Genomic DNA, 23,191 nt, shown 5'->3' on the forward strand with positions numbered 1-23,191 from the left:
CACGACGTCGGGGGAGGCGTGTCGGGGTGCAACCGCGAGGGGCCGCCGCCCGCACCCCCCACCTCGGAGCCCCGCTGGGCTCTTCCCCGCCGAGGTTTTGTGCGGTGGTGGCCTGGGCCCTGTGGCAACTGTGCGTTCCCGAAGGCGCCCTTTTGTCCTCCAGCCCCACCGGCGAGGGGCGCGTCTGCTTCGGTCGCGCTGACCGCGCCTCTCCCGGGGCCGGCCGCGCTCATGCCGCACTCGCCCTGCCTGCTCCGGATGGCCGAGCAGGGACCCAGCCGCTCGCCGTCTCCACGCTTGCTGAACTCTGGGCGCCAGCGCGCCCTCCAGGAGTAGGGTCACCTATAAGGCCGGGCTGCGCTGTGAGAGGAACCGGGCTTCCAGAAGCACACCCTGCCCTCGAGTCGGGGTCGCCGCGGCGGGACCGGTCTCGGCCTGGAGACCCGCCTGGCAGCCCCGCGCTCGCGGGAGTGAACTACGTGCCGGGCGGCGGGCGCCGCTGTTTAGGGAACGCCGGGCCCCTTCCTCTCCTCCCTGCCCAGGCAGGCTGCCAACTTCTCCAGGCTGCCCCTCTCCCCGCGCAGTCGCTCAAGGAGGCTTCAAACGCCACCAGCTGCGGGGACCCGCCCATCGCGCCCCACCCACCCACTGTCTGGGAGGAAACGCTCGGCTGCGCCCCGCCCGCGGCCTCCCTGCGGGCCAGGCGACTTGCCCTTGACTCTCACCAGCTCCATTCTGCTCTAGGCAGTCACCGGAGAAGCAGGCGCTTAACTTAGTGCACCTCAGAGCGGAGTTTGACACGCCCTTTATAACGTCGGTTTTTCCGGCCCTCTGGCAACCCCTGACCCGGGGACACTAAGACGGGTCACCGTGCCTAATGGTTGTGGGACAAGTCAGCCACTGCTCTGAATCCCAACAACTGGGAAAGACTGCCACCTGGGCATTGGACCCAGTGGACCGGGGAAGAGGTTAGAGGCATCGTCTTGTTTACAGAATTAAAATTCTAAATTATTTTGGAGCCTAGATAGGAAAGACTTCGATTTCTAGGGTACCGAAGGGAAAGCGCCATTTGGGGTTGCATGTTACCGGCAGATTGTCAACTCTGCGCACCCTGACTATCCGTTCCAATGCCCTCCTGCTGGTTGCGTTGCTGCGTTCTGGGGAGAATGGCAAAGCTTGCTGGCCCCAGTCACTTACCTATAGCAAAGCCTCTGGCAGAAAGTGGTCATCCTTCTCCAGGATTGTATGGGTGACATCTAAGATTTGTGTCCTGAGCAAATAATGATTCAGGATGTCATTCTGTCCCCACCGCATGTGACATCAGTCACTTCATTGGGAAGACCCTAGGCAGATTTACCGACTGTACATCTCTTCCCTGACCCTGTGGGTCTAGCAAAATTCTGCACATGCCTACAGGCGCAGTTTTTCTCCCACATCTTTCTCTGTCACCGTGGTTGTGGCGGACCTCTGAGGAGCACGTACTCTTCTATTCGCTGGGCTAACGCTGCCTTACTTGAGGGGAGAGAGTAATGGCCTGGGTCAAGAAGCCCCTGCTATGACATGCCCCGTCCATGAGTGTGACCTTTTGGAGCGTTCTAACTGAACCCAGTGGCTTTCTAAATACAAAATAACACCTTGACCTGCTTCTCAGTAATCCACTCATCAATCATTTGATGATTGTTGGAGACGCACCCATGTGGAAAAAACCTTCAAGGCCATGAATATGGCTCAGCAGCACAGCACCTGCCTGGCAAGTAGAAGGTTGTGAGTTTGATTCCCCCGAAGCAAAATAACATAAAAAATAGCTTGAAGATGGATACAGTTCTGTTCCCAGAACACATCTCATCATGTGAGTCCATGTTTTTTTCCCTTGCTGTGCAGGGTTTTGAAAGAGGCCACTTACGTATTCATGAGAACAAGGCTTCGTGTTTCAGATGAGAAAAGCAAAATCGAGACAAGCAGAACAGGGAAGATAAGAAGAGAAGTGGCCCAAGATATTCTGGTCAGCGAAGAATCTAAAAATTGTGAGGCCGAGGTTTCTGAGTGAGGGCAAGTGGCTGGATGGGGTGTGTGGAAGTCAGTGTCTTTCAGGAGTCTCTGAAATATTTTTTTTTTTTGAAGCATAAATCTACAAGGGAAGGAGAGCCAGAGAAAAAATAACAGTAACACCATTTTTGAAGCTAAAATACTCAGCAGACCCGAGAAAATGAAACGCTGACATAGTGGCCCGGAGGGAAGCTTCACAAACAGACAGCAGTAGATACATCGTGAAGGCCAAAAGAATGCTCAGGGCCTCAAGTGCCCAGATCCCCCCATCTCAGCCTGACAAGAGCCCCTTCCCGGTCCTGACAAAAAGTGTCTGTTACCTGAAGAGAAAAGTAAATGCCGGGCTGGGAACAGTTGTACAAGGCACCCGTGAGAGTTGGGAGGATGAGATGCCCCATTAGGTATTAAGACACTGAGAGTCTCAAGCCCCATTCTGGATACAGGGAGCCAGCAGGCCAGGAGGATTTTTCTGAAGGGCCAAACCAGCCCAGAAAGAAACACTTAAATCTTCTGATGTCTGCAGATGCCGGTGGGACAGTCAGCTTGCTCTAGGAAAGGCTGCAGAGAAGGGGACACAGATCGGTCCTTCCCAGCCAGCAGGAGCGGGCAGCCACAGCTGACCTCACTTCTTGGGATGGCCTGTGTCATGAGCTGCAAAGCCACAGTAGATTTTTTTTTAAGAAGCAAATTAGAGGAAACAAACCAAGCAAAGAGAAGTAAAACATAATACTAGAAATAATGGAAACTACAACAACAAATGGGAATGGGGGCGGCAGGTTAAGTTAGAGACCCAGCCAGAAAGTTTATTGATTGAATAATAGGAACCCCAGAAAGTGGTCAGAGAAAATTGTCCATTATTCAGGAAGAGTTTGCACGACCAAAGAACATGTTACAGGGATCAAAGAGAGCTCAAATCAAGGTGTATCACCACTGAGTTTCACAATCTCAAGGACAAACATGCCCAGACATTAGAAGCAGGTCACACACCAGCAGGACTCAGAATGGCTGTGGGAGTTACAAGGCAAGAAAGCAGTATAACAAGAGAACAGTGTAAAGGAAGTTTCTTTTCCACCCTTCACCCAGACGTGCTACCCACCAGGGCAGTCGCCCATCACTGGCAGCAAGGACGAGTCCTGGGAAATGTGCTAGCGGCCCATTTCGTCACAGTGGGAAGGAACCTGGTAGCGTGAGCTTATCCCACCTGTGTGCACAGGCCAGCCAGTTCAGGTGGTCACTGGGGCAGTGAAGAGACACGAGTCGTTGCCTTTTGTCCTTCGCCTGCTGTTTACTGTGCTCGGGCAAGTGTCCCCAGAGGCTCAGGTGTTGTATATACCTTGGTCCCCTGCCCAGGTGCTCTTGGAGATGGAGCCTTAAAGAGGTAGGCTTTGTGGGCGGTCGTAAGTCATTGAGGGAATGTTGGGACTTGGCCTCTCCCCTTCCTTTCTGCTTCCAAGCCACCAAGAGGTCTCTGGCCTCCGCTGCCTCCTGTCTCATGACATGCATGCTGCCGGGGAAGCAATAGGATGGATCAGTCTTGGTCTGAAACCATGCTGCTGCTGGAAGCAATAGGATGGATCAGTCTTGGTCTGAAACCATGAGCTTGCCTCTTTTTGAATTGATTCTCTAGAGTATTTTGTTGCAGTAACAAAAAGTTAAGACACTGTGATAACAAATTTCAATCAATAGGCATACATGTTGAAATAATGATCAAAAAGCATGGTACCCATGCGTCACCCATTAATCCAGTCATTTATTGCTACTGTTAAGTATCATTGCCATGCATGATTGCATGGCTAGACTTTGTACTTTTGTTGACACCAACATTACCACAAACACGTAGGCAGTGCAGTGTGCTTTGCAGCGTGGCTGTGTCGGAACAGTACCACCTCACAGTTGATAGGAATTTTTCGGCTCCATTAGAATCTTCTAGATTATCACTGTATATGTGGCCTGTTGGCTGAAACATCATTATGCAGCATGACTATTTTTAGATGCATACTATCTCAAATTTCCTGCCCGTGCATTCTTTCTCATGGTAGGAGGGCACCAGAAATTATGCTTCACCAAAATGAAGAAGTTAAACAAGAGAGGGGAGATGTGATCAGGAATCAGGGGGGAGAGAAGTCCCCGGTGGGAGCCGCTGGGCAGGTGGAGAGGTCAGCGGCCAGGCTGAGGCAGGTCAGCCGTGAAGACCCTTCTTCAGGAGGCTAAAGGGACCGAGTCCCTGGGGCAGGCTTCCCTCAGGCCATGCTCTGTGACCACAGTGAGTGCCTGGGGATGCCAGGCCAACAGAGCGGCTTCTGTATGGAACATGCTGGTCACTGTGACCGAAGGGAAAAGCCTGTACCAGGGCTACTCTTCCCCACACAGGAGATGCATTTCCCCTCCCTGGGTTGGCCTGGCCTAATGTCCTGTGCCTTTTTCATCTGCACTTAGAGGCTAGGCATGTGGTTCCTGGGGCGGGGGACTGGAGACCAGTGACCTAGAGGGAAGTTGCCTGCCCCTCCCCTTCCCCACAGCATGGGTGTGGCTTATTCCCCGGGGTCCCCCTGTGGCAGATTTGTCCTCCTTGCTGTAGTATAAAGGTGGGGGGTGGAGATGAAGAGGCCAGGCGTAGTGGAAAGTGGTGAGGACATTGGGAGCGATAACACTGAACGAGGCATGGGAATATACATCTGTAAACCCAGCACTCAGGAGGCTGAGGCAGGAAGAACACTGTGAATTTGCAGCCAGCCTGGGCTATGTAAGTGAGTTCAAGGCCAGCCTGAACTGCATATTGTCTCTAAAATAAATAAACAATAAAGATTAATGCTGCTTCCTTGGAGTAAGCTGGCTGCCAGGGGAATGGACTATTTCCAAAAAGAACAAGTTTGTTCAGATTACTTGGGCTTCCTGTCTTGGTATGTGACCCCTCGTGCATGGGCTCCTGCCCTGGTGCCATCAGCTAAGCTGGGACACAGAAGCCAAACTGATGCAGTAGTCAATCACGGGCTTTCAAAAGTGTGAGTTAGATAATCCTCTTTTTGGGCGGGGGGGGGGGTGGTAAGCCCAGGCTGGCCTCAAACTCATGGCAACCCTCCTGCCTCAGCCTCATGAGTACAGGGATTACAGGTATGTGCCACCATGCCTGACAATACACTGCTTCTTCTCACTTTCATTTCTTTTCTCTTTCCCATCTATACTGGGGATCAAAGCTAGAACTCTGCACTGAGCTACATCCCCGGTCCTTTTTAAACTTCTGTTGTTTGAAGCAGGGAATTGCTGAGTTACTGTATTGTCCAGGGTATGCCCAAATTTGTAGTCTTCCTGCCTCAGCCTTCAAGGAACCTCATTTCTTTATATAGTACTCAGCCTCAGGCATTTTGTGACATCAAAAAAAAAAAAAAAAGAACTAATATACCTCCTCCATACACATACATGGATGCCCCATGGTGTGGGGGAAAATATAATCCTACAAAACCTCCAGATTCAGACAGGTAAGGGGGAGAAACTTGCTACAGACAGAACCCACAGCAACCCTGAAGCCTTGCGGGCACACCCTGCCCTGCCCCGGTGTGGGAATGTTCTCTGAGTAGCCTAAGGCTGCTTGCTGGGCAGGCAGGCCACTGCACTGGCCTTAACCTCCTTGCTTCCCCTTCCGGTGGGTGGTTTTCCTTTGCCGTTATCTTTCTCAGCTGCACAGAAAGTGGCCACGGGGCAGTGAGCGCCCCCTTGGGGGAGGGCGGATTTCCCACAGCCCTCTCTGTGTGTGGGTTAGAGCTCAAGGGTTGCTGCAAATTCCCGTCACAGACCGCGTAGGTCCTGGCTGTGGCTCGTTCGGCATTGCTGTATCAGAACTGTAGTCAGCCTCTTACCTGAGCTGTTTGGTTTCACTCAGCTTCCTTGGCAACAGCTGCTCTTAGTGCTCTTCAGGACGTTTCTTAATTCAGTCGTGGATCCTCCGAGCTCTTAGTCCTGGCAGAGTCACACTTGGCCTCCTCCCTCTGAAAGGTGTCGGTGGTCTCAGGTGACGGTTGGCTAAATGAATGCTGTTTCACACACAGGTGGCCATGCTTGCAAGATCAGCCTCTCAGCAGGCATTTGAGCAGCACGGAAACCCCTCCCACCTGGCTTCCCTGCTGCAGCAGCACCCCACCCTGGGCTCCTATTGTCTGCATCAGTCAGGATCAGCTAAGTTATGCTACAATAACAAGTAGTTCCAGGAGCTCATTGACATCAAATCTGAAAGTTTAATTCTCAGTACATCAGGAGTTGGCTGAGACTGTATCATTACTGACCTTACGCCAAAACCAGGTCAACCACACAGACACTCTCTTGAACACAGATAGTCATTGTGGCGGAGGGAAAGAGACCTTTGGGAAGGCTTGAGTTGCCAATAAATGCTCAGTGCAGAAGTAGCTCACATCCCTTATGGTCATAACTGATCACAGGGTCTGTGGTCTGCTATGGACTAAATATTTGGGTCCTTCCCAGATTAAGGTTGAAGCCTTAATGTCCAACATCATGATATTGAGAGGTGACATTTTAGACAGCAATTAGATCATGAGAGTGAAGCTCTTATGAAGGGAATTGGTGTCCTTCAAATGAACCTCCTGAAAACTTTTCCCCTCTACAGTGAGAAGACAGTCATCTGTGAACCAAAAAGCAGAGTCTCACTGGACACCACATCTACTGACATCTTGATCTCGGACTTATCAGCCTGTGGAGCTGTGAAAAGAAATTGTTGTCTGTAAGCGACCTGGTCTGTGGTAATTTGTCATAGCACCCCAAACACATAGTAACAGCTTCCTACCCTACAAGGAGCCAGGAGGAGCCCCAAGACATCTGCCAAAGCAAGTGGGGAGAGGGCTGAGCTATTTAATGAAGCGTTCATGATCTCCACATGATCTGACTCCAGAACACCGAGAGTATCTGCAGGTGTCCTAAAGGGAACCAAAGGAAAGTGCTTTTCGGTTGACTGGCTCAGTCGCACGTAGTATTCATGATAGTGACAATGTCCGAGCAAGCCATCAACTTTTTTTGCACTATGCTCATTGGGCAGTGTGGCATGGACATATAGGCACCAGAGGGAGGAGGGAAAGGAGCCAACTCCACCTCTACGAGTCAGCACCCCAAATAAGAGAATCAAAGCAGGATGGTGTGGAGGGCAGCACCCGAACAAAAGAACAAAAGAACAAAAGCAGCGATGGTGTGTTGGATGGACTTCTAAGGTAACCCCAACATTGGTCTGCACACACCTTCTCCCAGTTCCCAAACCATAATCCATATAGGGATTTTGGGATGTGATTACTGTCTCTAATCTGTTGACATTAAGACAGGGAGATCACAGAAACAGGAGGGCTGATAGGGATTTGAGGCAAGGACAATTGTTTAAAATTTTAAAGAGACTCAAACAAAAGAGGACAGAACAAAGCAGATGAGAACAGAACAATGTAAGCAACACAGCACTTCACAACAAGACAACCGGATATGAACAGTAGCTACCATAATGTTTCTTTCTTTGAAATAGTTGAGCATACCTTTACACACAATAATATCAAACATAACAACATACTATAAAACCATTCAAGAGGATAAAAGTATTACAGGGCATTCAGAACCAAATAACAGAAAATGAACAATGGCTACTATAATATCTCATTTTCCATAAAAATTTGTTTACACTATCACACAAATTAAAATCTAATAAGATAGAACATGATAGAACCAATGGAAACAGAAGAACAAAAGCATGGTAGGGCTTCAAAGCAAGATGACATTAAATCAGCAATGGCTGCCATAATGTCTTGTTTTCTTCAAAATAGCTGTTCATACAGTCACGCATAATAAAATCAAATAAAACAGAATAAAACCATTCCAACTAATGAATGAAAACATTAAAAGGTTTCAAAGCAATGTAATAGGGAATCATGATTATCATAAAATCTTATGTACTCTTACCATTTCTTACACTAGGGAGACCATACAGTGTTTATACATGTGAGTTTGATTTACTTTGCTTATGAGTGTGGTCTCAAGTTGCACCCATTTATTTATAAATATCTCAATGTGATCATTCTTTATAGCTGAGTAGTACTCCACTGCATAAAAATACCACAACTTTTTTATCCATTCCTCAGTTGATGGGCTCTTAGGTTGTTTCCAAGATCTGGCTATTACAAATTGTGCTGCTATAAACATGGGTGCACGTATATCACTGTGGTGTGATGCTTTCAGTTCTTCTGAGAATATGCCTAGAAGTGGAATAGCTGGGTCAAATGGGGCTTCCAGTCCCAGCTTTTTGAGGAGTCTCCAGACTGACCTCCACAGTGATTCCACCAGTATACACTCCCACCAACATGAAGGAGAGTTCCTTTTCCCCACAGCATCTCCAGCATTTGTTGTTGGTAGTTTTCTTGATCCTGACCATTCCTTCTGGAGTGAGATAGAATCTCAGTGTGGTTTTAATTTGCATTTCTTTAATGAGTAATGATGATGAACATTTTTTCATGTATTTATTTGCCATTTGTATTTCTTCACCTGAGAATTGTGTATTCATCTCAGATGCCCATTTTTGGATTGGGTCTTTGGATTTCGAGGGTCTGCTTTTTTTAATTCTTTATATGTTTTAGACAAAAGTCCTTTGTCTGACGGACATTTCACTAAGACTTTTTTCCCAGTTTGTGTGTTTTCTTTTCACTGTGGTGGAGATTTCTTTCGACATGCAGAAACTTTAATAAGATGTGATCCCAGTTATTGATTCTGGGAAGTAGTTCCCATGTGGTTTGCTTCTTGTTCATGAATTCTCTACCTACTCCTATGTCTTCAAGATTTTTACCTACTTTGTTTTCCAACAGATTTAGTGTTTCTATTTTAATATTTAGCTTTAATCCATTTAGATTTTAGTTTAGTACATGGTGATAGGCATGGGTCTAGTTTTAGTTTTTGGCATATGGGGAGCCAGTTTTTCCAGCACCATTTATTAAAGAGACTGTCGTTCTTCCAGTGAACGTGTTTGGCCCCTTTATCGAAGATAGGGTAGTTGAATGTGTTTGTATCTTCTAATCTATTCAATTGATCTTCAGATCTGTTTTGATTTCACTACCATGTTGATTTTATTACCACAGCTTTGTAGTGTAACTTCAAGTCAGGGATTGTGATGCCTCCTGCCTTGCCTTTGCTGCTTAGAATTGCCTTTGCTATTCTAGGTCTCTTCTGTTTCCAGATGAATTTTAGAAGTGATTTCTCTAGATCTATGTAGTATGTTGATGTTATTTTATTGGGTTGCATTGATCTGCATAACAGTTTTGGGAGAATGGCTATTTTCCACAATATTTATTCTTCCAATCCATGAACAAGGAATGTCTTTCCATCTTCTGAGGTCCTCTTTGATTTCTTTTTCAGGGTATTATAATTTTCCACATATAGATCTTCCATTTATTTCATTAAATTAATTCCTAAGTATTTCATTTTGGGGGATTCTAGTTGAAGGGTGTGGCTTCTCTTATTTCTCTGTCAGTGATTTTGTTGTTAGTGTATAGGGATGCTATTGATTTTTGAGTATTGGTTTTGTATATAGCTACATTGCTGAATTTATTTATTATATCTAGGAGTCTTTCAATGGAGTTTTGGGAGTCTTCTATGTAGAGTATTATGTCATCTGCAAATAATGATAATTTAACTTCTTCTTTTCCTATCTTTACTCCTTTTATTTTTCTCTCTTTTCCAATTGCTCTGGCTAGTATTTCCAGTACTATGTTGAATAGGAATGGTGATAAGGGACATTCTTGTCTTGTGCCTGATTTTAAGGTAAAAGCTTTCAGTTTTCAGCCATTTAATATGATGTTGGCTGTTGGTTTGTCATAGATGGCCTTTATCATATTGAGGTAAAGACCATCTATTCCAATTCTCTGTAAGGTTCTTATCATGAATGAGTATTGGGCATTATCAAAAGCTTTTTCTTCATCTATAGAACTGATCATGTGATTCTTACTTTTGGCTCTATTGATATGGTGGATTACATTTATTGATTTACATATGTTGAACCATCCTTGCATTCCTGGGAAGAATCCCATTTGTTGTGGTGTATAATCTTCTTGATGATTTGCTGCATCCTGTTTGTCAATATTTTATTGAGGATTTTTGCATCTGTGTTCATTAGGTATATTGGCCTGTAGTTCTCTTTTTTACTTGGGTCTTTCTCAGGTTTTGGTAGTAGAATAATATTTGCTTCCAGGGATGACTTAGGAAGAATTGCTTCCCTTTCAACTTCATTGAAGAGGTTGAGGAATAGGGATAAATATAAAAGAAGGGAACAACACAAATGATATCAAGAGGCTATTTACAGAGATAATAGCTGAAAATTTCCCAAACATGAGAATGAAAACTGACATATGGATTAGTAAAGCATGTACAACTCCAAATAGCCATAACCAAAACAAAACTACACTCAGACGTATAATAATCACCATCCCAGAAATCCAACATAAGAACAGAATATTACAGGGTGTAAGAGAGAAAAGACAAATAACCTATAAAAGAAAACCTATCAGAATCACAGCAGACTTCTCAAACAATGAAGTCAAGAAGAGCATGGAGTGCAGTATTTCAGATCCTAAAGGAAAATGACTTCCAACCCAGTTTGATGTACCCTGAAAAACTGTCCTTCAAAATGGATGGAGAAATAAGATACTTCCATTACAAAAAATAACTGAAGAACTTCATGATCACCAAACCAACCCTGCAAAGAATACTGAAAGACGTTCTAGATACACATAGGAAAAAACCACTAAGCAAGGCAGACAAACAGAATGGAAAGGTAAAGATACAACAGCAGAAAGATAACATGTCAACAATGAACCAATATATAACAGTTATAACCATTAATGTGAATGGTCTCAATTCACATCTTAAAAGAAACAGACTGGCAGAATGGATCAAGAAACAACATCCAGCCATATGCTGTGTACAGGAAACCCATTTAACCCAAAAGATACTCACAGACTGAAAGTCAAAGGAAGGAAAACGATACTTCATGCAACAGGAACCCCCCCCCCCGCAAAAAAAAACAAGGGTAGCTATTCTGTATGCAGACAATGTGAACTTCAAACCAAGAATGATCAGAAGAGATAAAGAAGGTCATACTAGTTAGGGGAAAACTTCAAGAGGAAGAGATAAAAATCTTAAATATATATGTGCCAAATTCCAGAGCACCCAGGTATACAAAACAAGTATTAACACAAATGAAAAATCAAATAAGCAATAACACAATTATAACAGGAGACCTTAACACACCATTGACACAAAGGGACAGATCAACCAGACAGAAAATCAGCAAAAAAATAACAGAACTGAATCATACGTGTGAACAAATGGACTTGATAGACATGTACAGAGTGTTCCATTCAACAACATCAGAATATACATTCTTCTCAGCATCACATGGGACATTCTCTAAAATAGATCATCTACTTGCCCACAGAACATATTTAAATAAATGCAAAAGAGTTGAAATTATCCCATGCATGTTATTGGATCATAGCACCATGAAACTAGAAATTAATGATAAAAGAAACTGAAAAAAACCCCACAAACACATGGAAATTGAATAATACACTCTTGAGCAATCAGTGGATCACAGAGGAAATTGAAGAAGGAATTAGACAATACCTACAAGCAAACGAAAATACAAATACAACTTACTGGAATCTGTGAGATGTAGTGAAAGCTGTCCTCAGAGGAAAATTTATTGCACTGAGTTCCCACATCAGGAAAACAGAATGAACACAAATAAACAACCTGATGCTACACCTCAATCCCCTAGAAAAAGAAGAACAAGTTAAGCCCTAAGCCAAAAGAAGAGAGGAAATTATAAAGAGCAGAGCAGAAATTAATGCAACAGAGACTGAGAAAACAATCCAAAGAATCAACGAATCACAGAGCTGGTTCTTTGAAAGAATAAATAAAATTGATAAGCCCCTACCAACCTTATTTTAAAAAAGGGAAGGAAAATCTCAAATTCATGCACTAAGGAATGAAAAGGGCAAAATCACTACAGACTCTGTGGAAATACAGAAGATCAACAACACCTATTTCAAAAACCTCTACTCTCATAGGTTCGATAACACAGAAGAAATGGACAAATTCCTAGAAACATATGAAGTACAAAGCTGGGTCAAGAAGATGTAAAGCTGATGAATAACCCAATTTCTATTAATGAAATTGAAAATGTAATTAAGTCCTTACCTATGAAGAAGAGCCCAGGCCCAGACGGATTCACTGCAGAATTCTACAAGAAATACAAAGAAGACTTAAAGGACAATTCTTTGCTGCTGGCTTTGAGGACGGAGGGGACCGTGTGTGCAGCAAGGATTGTGGGCAGCCTTTGGTTGCTGAGTGGTCCCTGGCTGAAAGTCAGCTAGAAATGAGACCTCAGCCTGACAACCTCAAATGATAGACTCCCACCTCAGTCACCTAGACTGGACAAAGACCCCAACCCAGAGGGGAACACAGCCTGGAGGCAACACCTTGATTTAGTTTTGTGGGACCTTGAGAACAGAAAAGAGTGGAAGCACACACAGACACCATGAACTAATAAGCACAATTATCTTCAGCCCATTTGTTACACAGCATTGAAAAATGAACACCCATGTATGAATCATGGGAATACTTTGGGGAGGAGCAAAAGCCATGTGCACGTCCAGCTGGCCCCCAGTATCCACCGGTTCCACCTCTGTGAATTCAACTAGCCAGAGATCTAAAATGTTTAGGGAAAAAATGCATTTGTACCAAGCATGTATACACTTCTTTATGGTCATTGTTCTCCAAACAATATAGTAAGCAATTATTTACACAACATTTACATTCTACTGGGTGTGCGAAGCCGTAAAGACATGATTTCAGGTATATACCACCACCTCTGTATGGGGGCTTTCAGCAGTGGGGTCTCTAGGTGATCAGCTTCCGTCACTACCTCAGATATTTTACAGGACCAACTGAGAGCCAGAAAGGGTTCTTCTGGACTCTCAGTAGGTTGTGGCCTCTGACCAGGTGGCCATGGTTTGGATCTAGGAGGAGGCCGTACATCATAGCACGAGTGTGCGCTGGAGCACAGATGCTCACTTCATGGCCTGGAAACAAACGGGAAGGACAGGAGAGGGCTGGGGTTCCACGCTGTCCCCCAGGGACGTAAAGTCCTCCCGCGAGGCTCAGACTTTTAAGTGTTTACCCTCTCTCAATCCCAACTCAACTGCCCAATCTCAACCTCCTGAGGAAAAAGCTTTTAACACACTGGCTTTTGAAGAACATCTAAAATGCAAACCAAAATAAATAAAATAAAATGTAACTGTAGCAGTCTCCATGCTGGGCCTTCTCATCTGCCCCCTGGGTGTTTATGACAAGGGTGCTCTAGGGGGTGATGGAGCCACCAAACAGAAGGAGTCAGGGGCCCAGAAACCTGCCCAACAACACCCACTGCACGTGAGCCATAGCACTGTGTGGCACCCACCTGTCACTGGCCTCAGCCTTTGAGCTAACACAAAGCTGGAACAGAGCAGCAGAAGCGAAGAGTGAGAGCTTGGTGCCGGGTGGGATGCGGGCTGTTTTCTTCCCGAGCTGGCATTTCCAGGGCTGCTTCCTGGTGGCAGCCGGGCTGTAAGATGCTTGCTGTCAGCATGGTCCTCCCTGCTTCCCGGGACACTCACTGACTGTGGTCCTGCCTCTGCCAGAGCTGGAAGTGCTGAGTTGACCCAGGGTGTCACCTGTGCCACAGCAGTGCCCTGCGTACCCAGTCAAGGGCTCACTCACTCCCCTGCCTCCGTGTTCCTCAGTTGCTCAAAATGTCACTCCAGAACTCTTCGACCCAAGGAAGACTCGGACCCGCAGGGTTCTGCTCCCCTCCACCTTGACTGTTAGAGAGTTAGACTGCCGGATGAGGGACATCGTGTTGAAGCCCTCGTTTTGGCCACCAGCAGTTTGACTAGTGACAAGGAGAAACCACGCTCTGTATAGGACTGAGCATGGGGTAGAGAACTGTTTTCCTGTCCTGTCTCCCAGTGGTCCAGAGTACAAAATAATTCATCAAGTGCTACATGGTAAAAGCCAATGTCACATCTGGTGCATGTTTACACTGGGAAAGATGAAGCCCAGAAATGCTTCTGAAACCCAGCCATGGAGACGGGAGAGATATCTGCAATGAATGTACGGAAGGAACACGTTAAGATGATGGATGGTCCCACCCGGGCTTTCCAGGACAGATGGCTCCCTCCCCTAAACATGATGACTGACATGGGTCCCCGCCCTCCTCTGTGCTGCCCTGGGAGGGTCTCTGGTCTCAGTGAAAATCGCTTCTCCTTGTGTGCATCCCTCACGCAGGCCAGGTCATCTGCCATCAGGATGTGCGATCCTCTCCCTGGCTGGGCAATGCCGCATTTCATCCCTTTGACTCAGGTTCTTGCAACCCAGGTCAACCACAATAAGCCTGGCAAGGAAAGCGCAGTTCCCTCCCATTTTACAGGTCAGAACACTGAGCCTTCTCAGGCCTAGAGACTTTCCCAAAGCCCCACTCGGCAAGATGCAGAGTTTAGATTCTCAGCCTCTGGTAGTCTCACCTTGCAACAAAACCACTAATCAGAAGCCTGTGGGAAGCCAAGTAATTAATGTGAGGATTTATCAAATCAATTAAATTTGGCCTCTTAAGGGAATTCTATCTAATGAGTACCCCCATTGTGGGACTGGAAGGATTTACCAAGAATAATGTCCACTAGGACTTGCCTTGATTCTTGGCTGCTGCACCTAGGGCTAAAGGATGACCAGGGCTGAGTGGAAACAACCAAGCAGATTGCTGCTGTTAGAACTGGAGTGCCGGACAGCCTTTTTCGGTGTGGTAGAACCCTAGAAGAGGGAGCTGGAGAAGCCTCGTGGGCAGGGCAAGTCCTCCAGCCTGGACACACACGGTCCGCCTGTGAGCCAGGGGCGGAGAACAGATCCCTGCCTCTTCGAATCCTCCTCCTCCTCCTCCTTTTACGAGCCTGGGGCTTCCAGTGTAGGGTGAAATCCTGAGTGTGTCAGCCATCATTAGGCCTGATTTCATAGCTCAGCAGTTGATTTAGAATAGTTCCGTAACGTCCCATGAGTCGGTTGGCTCTAGCCAAGCCTCTCTGCAGGGAGCTTTCATTTGCTCTGAGGGGTGAACCCTCTTTGGTCTGTAGAGCAGACAGCAGCACAGTCAGGGCTATTGATGTGCCAGGGTGGGGGAATAATGGAGAAATGTTTTCCTCCAAAGGAAAGGAAAAGGAGATGTTGAAAACGAGTGGGATTTAATCACATTTCAGGAAACTCGGGAGAGCAGCCCAGAGGCGGCCCCTGACCCGAAGGCTCTTCCTGAAAGTCCAGCCTGAGGTCCTCTGAGTGGTGCATGCTGGGTCACTGCAGGCAGAACAGGAGCAAATCGCCCTTAGCCATCCATCGCTGAGCCCTCTGATGTCCCAGGGCAGCTCCCGAGCATGGGCACAGCAATGAGGGACCACCCTGCCAGGCCCTGTGCAGACTCCTGGGCCACAAGACAGAGGGTGATCCTTCGGGCTGCTGTGTTTGGGGCTCTTTGCTTTGTGATGTGACAGTTTGAAGGTGAACTCAAACTGTGTGCATCCGAAACTTGCTTCCCCCCGCAGTTGAGAGGTGGGAGTTTAGGCATGAGATAGAGCCCTCGTGGGTTAAACCCTGCCTGGGTGCAGGATCAATGGGCCACTACAGTCATTGGCTTTGTTATAAGAGGAGCAGGCTGTGTCTCACCATATGCTCCCCTCGGCCACATCGGGGGCAGTGTGAAGACCCTCACCATGTGCTCACACAGCCAACCTCCAGACCACGAGTGACATAAACATCCATGTTTTGTTTTGGTTTTTTTTGGTACCAGTGATCAAACTCACAACCTTACGCTTGCCAGGCTGAGCTAAATCCCCAGCCTAAACCTCTATTTTTAAAATAAATTATCTAGCCGGGGATGGAACACCTATAATCCCAGCACTTGGGAGACTGAGGCAGGAGGATCACTGTGGTTCAAGGCCAGCCTAAACTATACAGCGAGACCCTCTTCAAAAAGACATAAACAAGTAATCTAGTCTGTGGTAGTCAGTCTTAGCAACAGAAAGCAGACTGAGACAGCAGTGGTTACTGGAAGGGCGTGGTCCCTGAACCAGGAAGACTACCAATGTAAGGAACCCCAGAGATAAGAGTACGAAAATACATTGAGAAAGCCCTGAGAGGCAGGAAGGGACCCCAAAGTGAGTTTTCACAGCACCCACTTTTCCCAGAGTTTTATAGACAAACTCATGAGGTGGGTCAAATTCCGATCAACCAATTAGATCACAAAGACAGCCTTTTTGACCTAATAGTGGCAAAGGCATATGGATGGCACTGTTAACCTTGTCCACCATCTACAATTTCAATCTTTTTTTTTTTTTTTTTTTTTTTTTTGGTCTTTTATAAGACAGGGTCTCACTGTGCAGTTCAGGCTGAACTTGAACTTACTTTGTAGCCCAAACTGGCCTCGAACTCTCAGTGATCCTCCTGCCTCGGCCTCCTGAGTGCTCTTACAGTTTAACCTTTATTCTTGGTCTTGGTCTTAGCTTTAGTGGGTGAGAGACCATGGCCTACCTCTACTGCGATAGTAGTTTATTATATGGGAAACCTCAGAGGGTGATATTAATAATCCCAGATTTTGTTTAGCCCTTCGGGAAGTAGGTAAATCTTGCCATTGTGATTTTAATCTTTACAAGCACGTCTCCAGCCACAGTTTTGATGTGTTCTCATCTTCTCAGCCTCTCCCTGAGGGCCCAGCCCTGTCTGACTGCCTTTACTGTTTCTCCCTAATTTAGTGCCTACAATAACAACATCTTCCCTCCCCTCTCCCACCTGGCTAACCAGGATCTCCTCGGGGAGATGACTGTCTCTGTCCCGGAGCCAGCCTTCTGACACACTCTACAAAACCCCATCCATCCGCGAGTTCTTTATTACATCATTCTTCACCTGAAATATATTTTAAAACTTTGAAAAGTAAAAATTGCTGAAAATCTCAGGAAAACTACTATTTCTTTGCCCTCTGCCATTTTTTCTACCATCCTTTGGCCAGTTTTGTGTTTGGGTTTTTTCACCCACATTATGACAGTCATTGCTAATGGTAAAGCATTAGGCAGCTATTGCTGTGTAACAAAATAGCCCAAAAGTGAGTTACTCAAAATAACAGTAAACATTTACCTCTGTGCCCAGATGTCACATGGCCGAATCCCTAGCATATTTATTAGTAGCCTATTCTAAGTCTTTCCCAGATTCCAAGGGAGGAGAATTAGACTCTTGCTCTTAAAGGAAGAAATGTCCAAAACTGGGGACATTTTGTAAAACTGAGGTAGGACAGAAGAAATACAGATAGACGGAAAGGAGACAAAGAAATTGAAATTTTAAAAATTGCACTTTAAAAAAAAACTGCAGTAACAGAATGCAAACTGGGTCTCTTTCCTTTCCTTTCCTGCCTTCTCTTCTCTCTCTCTCTCTCTCTCTCTCTCTCTCTCTCTCTCTCTCTCTCTCTCTCTCTCTCTCTCTCTCTCTCCAAAATAGCAACCCTGGGCAGCTTCCTTTCAGCTTCACAGGGCCTGCCCCGTCTCTTTCACTTGCCGTTGGTTCTCTTCCGCTCCTGAATGGGCCGCCCTTCTGGCCCTTGCTGTAGGAATAGACCATCATCTCACTAGGGTGGGTCCTCTTCTATGACTCAGCCTAAACCAAAGCCAAAGCGTAAGCCTAAAATGAAAGATTACTGAATGCCGCAGATTTCCACCTCCCGAAACACAGAAGTTCCCTGTTCCCAGATGTATTGTGCCTCATGGCTTTGAGCGCTTGCACTCTGCTTGCCTTGAATAAGTCCTTCTCACACCTCTTTTACTGATGTGTATTGAAAATTCTTTAGCTATGACAGGAGTCAGCGATCCTGCATGCTTAATTCTTAAAGGGAGGGTTAAATTCCTTATTTCATCTTGGAGGCTCTCAAACCTAGCCCATGATAAAAGCACCATACCTACTCAGGCTCCATGATTTCTTTCTTATAATTTTATCCTAGGAAGCAGGAGATGTTTGGCTGAAAGACTGCATTCTGGGATCAAGGATTAGTGAGGTCTAGACAGAAGTTGTTGGGTGAGGCTTGCCAGAAACATCTTAAGAGTAGAAATAGCTGGAATTTGTCCCTTATTCCTTCTTTTTGCATATTGATTGGTGTGCAGATGTGATAATGGGTGTTCTGGCAGCCATTTCATGCATACGAGGCAACCCCAAGATGGAAAATATACACTAAAAATGAAAGAGAAAACTGGATGGAGCCTGAGTCCCTGATGACATCACAGAGCTTCTCATAATTTCTGTGGACTGGCTGACATAAAACATTTTGCATAATTTCCCTTTTTAAAATTAGATTTTATTGGTACATTTTAATACATGCATAAGGGTCACACTCACCACAGAGAATCTGCACCTGCACACGATGTATCTTGATTCTTTTCTCCCCGTTTCCCTTCCTGCCTTCAACCCTTCCTCCCCTCCCCATTCACAAAAGCTTGGTTTCCACTTTTTCCTTTTTTTCTCGTTTTTTCATTTTCCCTTCTTTCTCTTCCTCCTCTGCCCCATTTGAACGTTTTCTTCCTGTCACAAACCTTTTACACCTCTTTGTCCCTGTTTGCACTTTCTGTTTCTTACACCAGAGAAACAATGTGGTGTTTACACTGGCTAACACAGAACTTTTACAAGTGGAGAGCTAACAGTCCCCAACATCAGGCTGTGGCTCCATCACACTAGCGTGAACCCTCACCGCTGAACTGTCAAACCTAGCTTGCTTAGATACTCCCAGACCTCTTCCTGCGTCACATCCCTCTACAAATTATCTAGTTTTTTAGTATCTGTAAATTAAGTCGCTGAAGGAAACTGATTGACCCGGGTAACCTCGACAGCCCAAGGCATAAGCAGCCACAAGATGGGCTAACTTTGAGGCTTGGGCCTCACCCTTGGCCCGGTGGTGGCCTCTGGGGATGTCCCATCGCCCTGCCGGTGTCCGCCTGCAGGGCAGAGCCGGTGGGGCCCGGAGGGGCCGTGCTCCAGTGCAGCACAGGGCGCTGAGTGAGCACAGCTCTTAGCTCCGTCCTCCCCTGGCCATCTGTGAGGGGACCCTCGGGCCTCCAGCACAGCAGGTCATTTCCCATGGCATTGGGCTGTCCTCGATTCTGAGGGCTGGCCTCCACAAAGCGGAGGTGGCCTTTCGGTCTCTGCTGTGTGAGTGAACACAGCCCAGCCATCCCAGGGGGAGCCACAGTCGGCAGTCCTGGAGTCCTGTCCCTGCTACCGCCATCCTGTGGAAGTCCAGCTTCTCCTGGGACTCAGTTTCCCCATGAGTTACTATCACCATGTAAATATCACCCGAGACTTAAAGGCTGAGAGTGATACAGAGGAAAGAAACTCCCAGCTACTAGGTGTCTGTCATGAGTTCCTGGTCTCTAAAATTGTAGAGTGAATTTTAGAAACCACAGAGATTAAGAACAGAATGTATTTATAGAGAGAAAGAAAGCTTCTGTCTTGAGAGAGAGAGAGACAGAAGGGGTCCTGAGTGAGTCACCAAGGAGCCTGCCTTTTCCAGGGATTTTTATAAAGCAAAGCCAGGAGATGAGGTGGCTCCAAGGTCAGGAAAAATGAGACCCCCCAAGGCAGGCAGGCATAAGGCGGGACAGAGCTATGGTCAACCAATAAGATTAGGAGTGTCACTGCTCCGGTAACATTGATTCAGTTGGGATCCAATGGGGGAGGAGAGTCACACAGCAAGGGGCAGAATACAAACAGGGCCTTTGCTGGTCAGGGGCTGGGTTAATGGCTCCTGCTGGTTTCCTCGAAGTGATTGATACCTATTGAGAATATCAGTCCCTGATGTTTACAGTTAGGGTGTGGTTGCATCTGTTTTGCCTTTTGTCTTGAGACCTGGCCCGCAGCGGAGCAGGCTTTTGCACTGGCTCCTGTGAGGGCTCACCCCTGCCTGCCTGCCTATAATATTTCGATCTAACCCAGCTGCCTGTAGCAAAAGCAACAACCATTGACCTTGTTCATAGCTCTGCTGTTTGGACAGGGCGTGGAGTCGATGGAGTCCTCAGCTACATGCAGGACCACTGGAAAGGCTCACCTCCAAGAGGACCAACTCATCTCCAGGTGGTGCGCGTACACACACACACACACACACACACACACACACACACGGTGGGCCAGTGGTAACACTGATCACTGGGGCTCACACTGGGCAGTGCATTTTGAGACCTGGCATTTGGAAATCACATGGCCACATATCCTTAATGCTCTATGGCAAAGGGTCCATCACGTAAGGGATGGTGGACACAGATCCCACATTTTGTTTTCTTTTTGAGACAGGCTCTCACTGTGAAGTACAGGCTGGTCTTGAGTTCACTATGTTAGCCCAGGCTGGCCTCCAACTCACTATGATCCTCCTGCCTCAGCCTCCTGAGTGCTACGAATACAGATGTGGCCCTCCCCACCAGGACCCTGATCCCACATTCTTGACGGGCCACAGCAGGCTTCTGGGGGCACTGGAATGGAGGCAGCTTCGTGGCACTCTTTAAGAAGCTGTGTGGGCAGTCAGCGGGGCTGTGTCCTCGGCATACTGAACTATGACGGAGTCCGATTTCACCACATCTCACAAGACACTGAGAAGTCCCCCTTTCTCCTTCTGGGGAAGCAACTTTCTTTTTGAGAAAAGAGATATTTTCTTTTTTTAGAGACAGCCTATAATTTCACCAGTGCCCAAGCAAGACAGAGCTTGTGCATGTGCGTCTGTAGTGCTGGGATTCGAACCCAGAACCTCTCGGTGAGCTACATACCCAGTTCTTTATGTATTTATATTTTCCAGCAGGGTGTTGTCAAGTCCCTAATTCACCCCCATGGGAGCTCTTTAAAGCCACGTAGACTGTAGAAGTTTTGCCCACCAGGGGAGGGATTTCTGTGGTTCAAGGGTCAGCTCCAAAGGTTGTACCCAAGGCCATCTCCCAGCGGCACACACTGAGGTGACCCCTTCTGAGAGCCTGGTTCCCTGGCTGCACCCTGAACCTGTCTCAGAGACAGGGAGAAGATTGCAATCCCAGAGTTCCCCAGCCTCGCGTGCAGCTGATGTGTCTTGTGACAAAGTCAGGCCTTGTGGGACCAGGGGACCCAGTAAAACCCTTGCAGCCACCCACGCTCCAGGGGCCACCACCCAAAGCCCCAGGCCCCGATGGAGCTCCAGGAACCGCCCCTTGCCAGGCTTCCGTCCTTTCCTCTCCTGCAGGCCCTGCCCTGTCCACGCTGCTGCCTTTGCACCCTCAGCTCTGGCCCCCCAGCACTCCCTCTTCCCGCACTGTCACGCAGCTCAGCTCCCACTTCCTCCGTAAGGACAAACCCCGGGGGACCTGGGGCACCTCCACTGGGCCCACCAGTGGTTCTCACAGCAGGTCCAGTCTCCAAGGAGGCCCAGGGCGACAGGCACCTGGGTGGAGGGTGGGGCCTGGAGTCCTGGATGTCCTTCAGCATCCGACATCTTCCTCCTAAAACAGCAGTACCACCCTCCCTGCCTGCTGGGCTGTCACAGGGCTGGGCACCAGGGGAGCAGGGCACAAGGCCTGTGGGACACACCTACAAGTGGTGGCAGGTACGTGATGGCCGCACTGTGGGCAAGTGTGTCAGGACGCAGGTGTCAGACTCAGGGCCACAGCAGTGAGGCAATTAACTCCTGGTTTTTCTTCCCAATATTTAATTTCACTGTAATTCCAGCACTCAAGAGTCTGAGGCAGGAGGATCGCTGTGAGTTTGAAGCCAGCCTGGGCTACAAAATGAATTCACGTTCAGGCTGAACTGCATAGTGAGACCCTGTCTCGAAAAGGCCAAAAGGAAAAAAAGAAAAACAAAAACAAGCAAACAAACAAACAAAAAAATATATATATGGTTTTCAACCACCCAGGAAAGCTGAAAGAGGAAGCCTAATGTATTTTTTTATGAACCAATAAATTGGTGACATCATGATATCTCTCCCTTACCTATTTCTAAAAGGAAGGACTTGCTTCTTGGTAGCCACGGAAACTGCACTGCACTCATGGGTTTATTGTTAATTTGCTCGTATTGCAATAAATACAAACTGTGTTTAAAGTTTTCAGTGACCTTTACATTTCTTCTCTATCCACAGAAGGACACTGCCAGTCCTAACAAGGGCACCTGGGGTTTGGGGGCTGTGGGGATATTTGGTCCTGGGACCCCAGCCCCCTGGCTCTGGTCTCAGCTACCTGGAGCCACAGGGCTGTCTGAGCCCCCCAGGCCCGCAGAGCCTGCCCTCTCCCTGCCACCATCCGGTCCTTTCTGGAGATAGGACAGAAGTGAGCACCTGGGCTGGAAGCGAGGCTGGGTGATGGGCCATGTGCTCGGCACTCACTGGGCTCTGGATGCCATCCTTAGCACTGGAAAGTAAATAAAAATAAAACCTTTCCAGAAAACCCCTCAGAAAACAAAAGCACAAATACCCTTCCCCTCCTCCCTGAACTGCTTTCCGGAAAGCAGGGCACTGTGCCAGGGGAAATGGGCTGGAGTCACTAGCAGAATCTACCTTTGTCTCCCCATGGGTGATACCATGGTCCTCACGCCGACTGTGTCCCCCCAGATGGCTGTGACTTCATTGTGGCCCTAAGCTTGTAGGCTGAGGGTCTAACCCCCAATGGGATGCTGCTTGGAGATGGGGCCTTTGGGAAGTGATTAGGTCTTGAAGAGATGGGATTAGCACCTCATTAAAAAAAGAAAAAGGATGGGTCCTGGGAAGAGCACTCCAGCATGGAGGATGCCACCCGCCAGCCAAGGAGAAAGCCCTCCGCAACATGTGTACTGATTCTGCTGACACCAAGATCTCGGACTCCTCAGGCTTCTCAGCCTCTAGGACCATGAGCTCATGTCTGTGGTTTAAATACCCAGCCTGCAGCATTTTAATGGCAGCCCTAGCACTCAAGGTATTCATGGTGCAGGACTCCTAATCCATGGCACCCGAGTGGGGAAGCCAGCTCTGAGAGGCCCTGGGCCCACGAGTTCAGATTCAGGGCCTCAGTAAGAACCCTGCTCTGAT

The 23,191-nt window shown here is 47.3% G+C and overlaps 1 long non-coding RNA gene across 1 annotated transcript; it reads left to right on the forward strand.

Moving 5' to 3' along the window:
• Positions 1–332: 332 nt before the first annotated feature.
• On the forward strand, positions 333–22,233 carry LOC134476354 (uncharacterized). The gene is made up of 2 exons (XR_010047916.1): positions 333–3,424; positions 6,662–22,233. It is a non-coding gene; the product is annotated as an uncharacterized LOC134476354 (long non-coding RNA).
• The last annotated feature ends 958 nt before the right edge of the window (positions 22,234–23,191 follow it).

Source organism: Cavia porcellus, unplaced genomic scaffold (assembly GCF_034190915.1).
Source record: "Cavia porcellus strain 051 isolate PalLab524CR breed Dunkin Hartley unplaced genomic scaffold, mCavPor4.1 scaffold_6, whole genome shotgun sequence".
Taxonomy (NCBI): domain Eukaryota; kingdom Metazoa; phylum Chordata; class Mammalia; order Rodentia; family Caviidae; genus Cavia; species Cavia porcellus.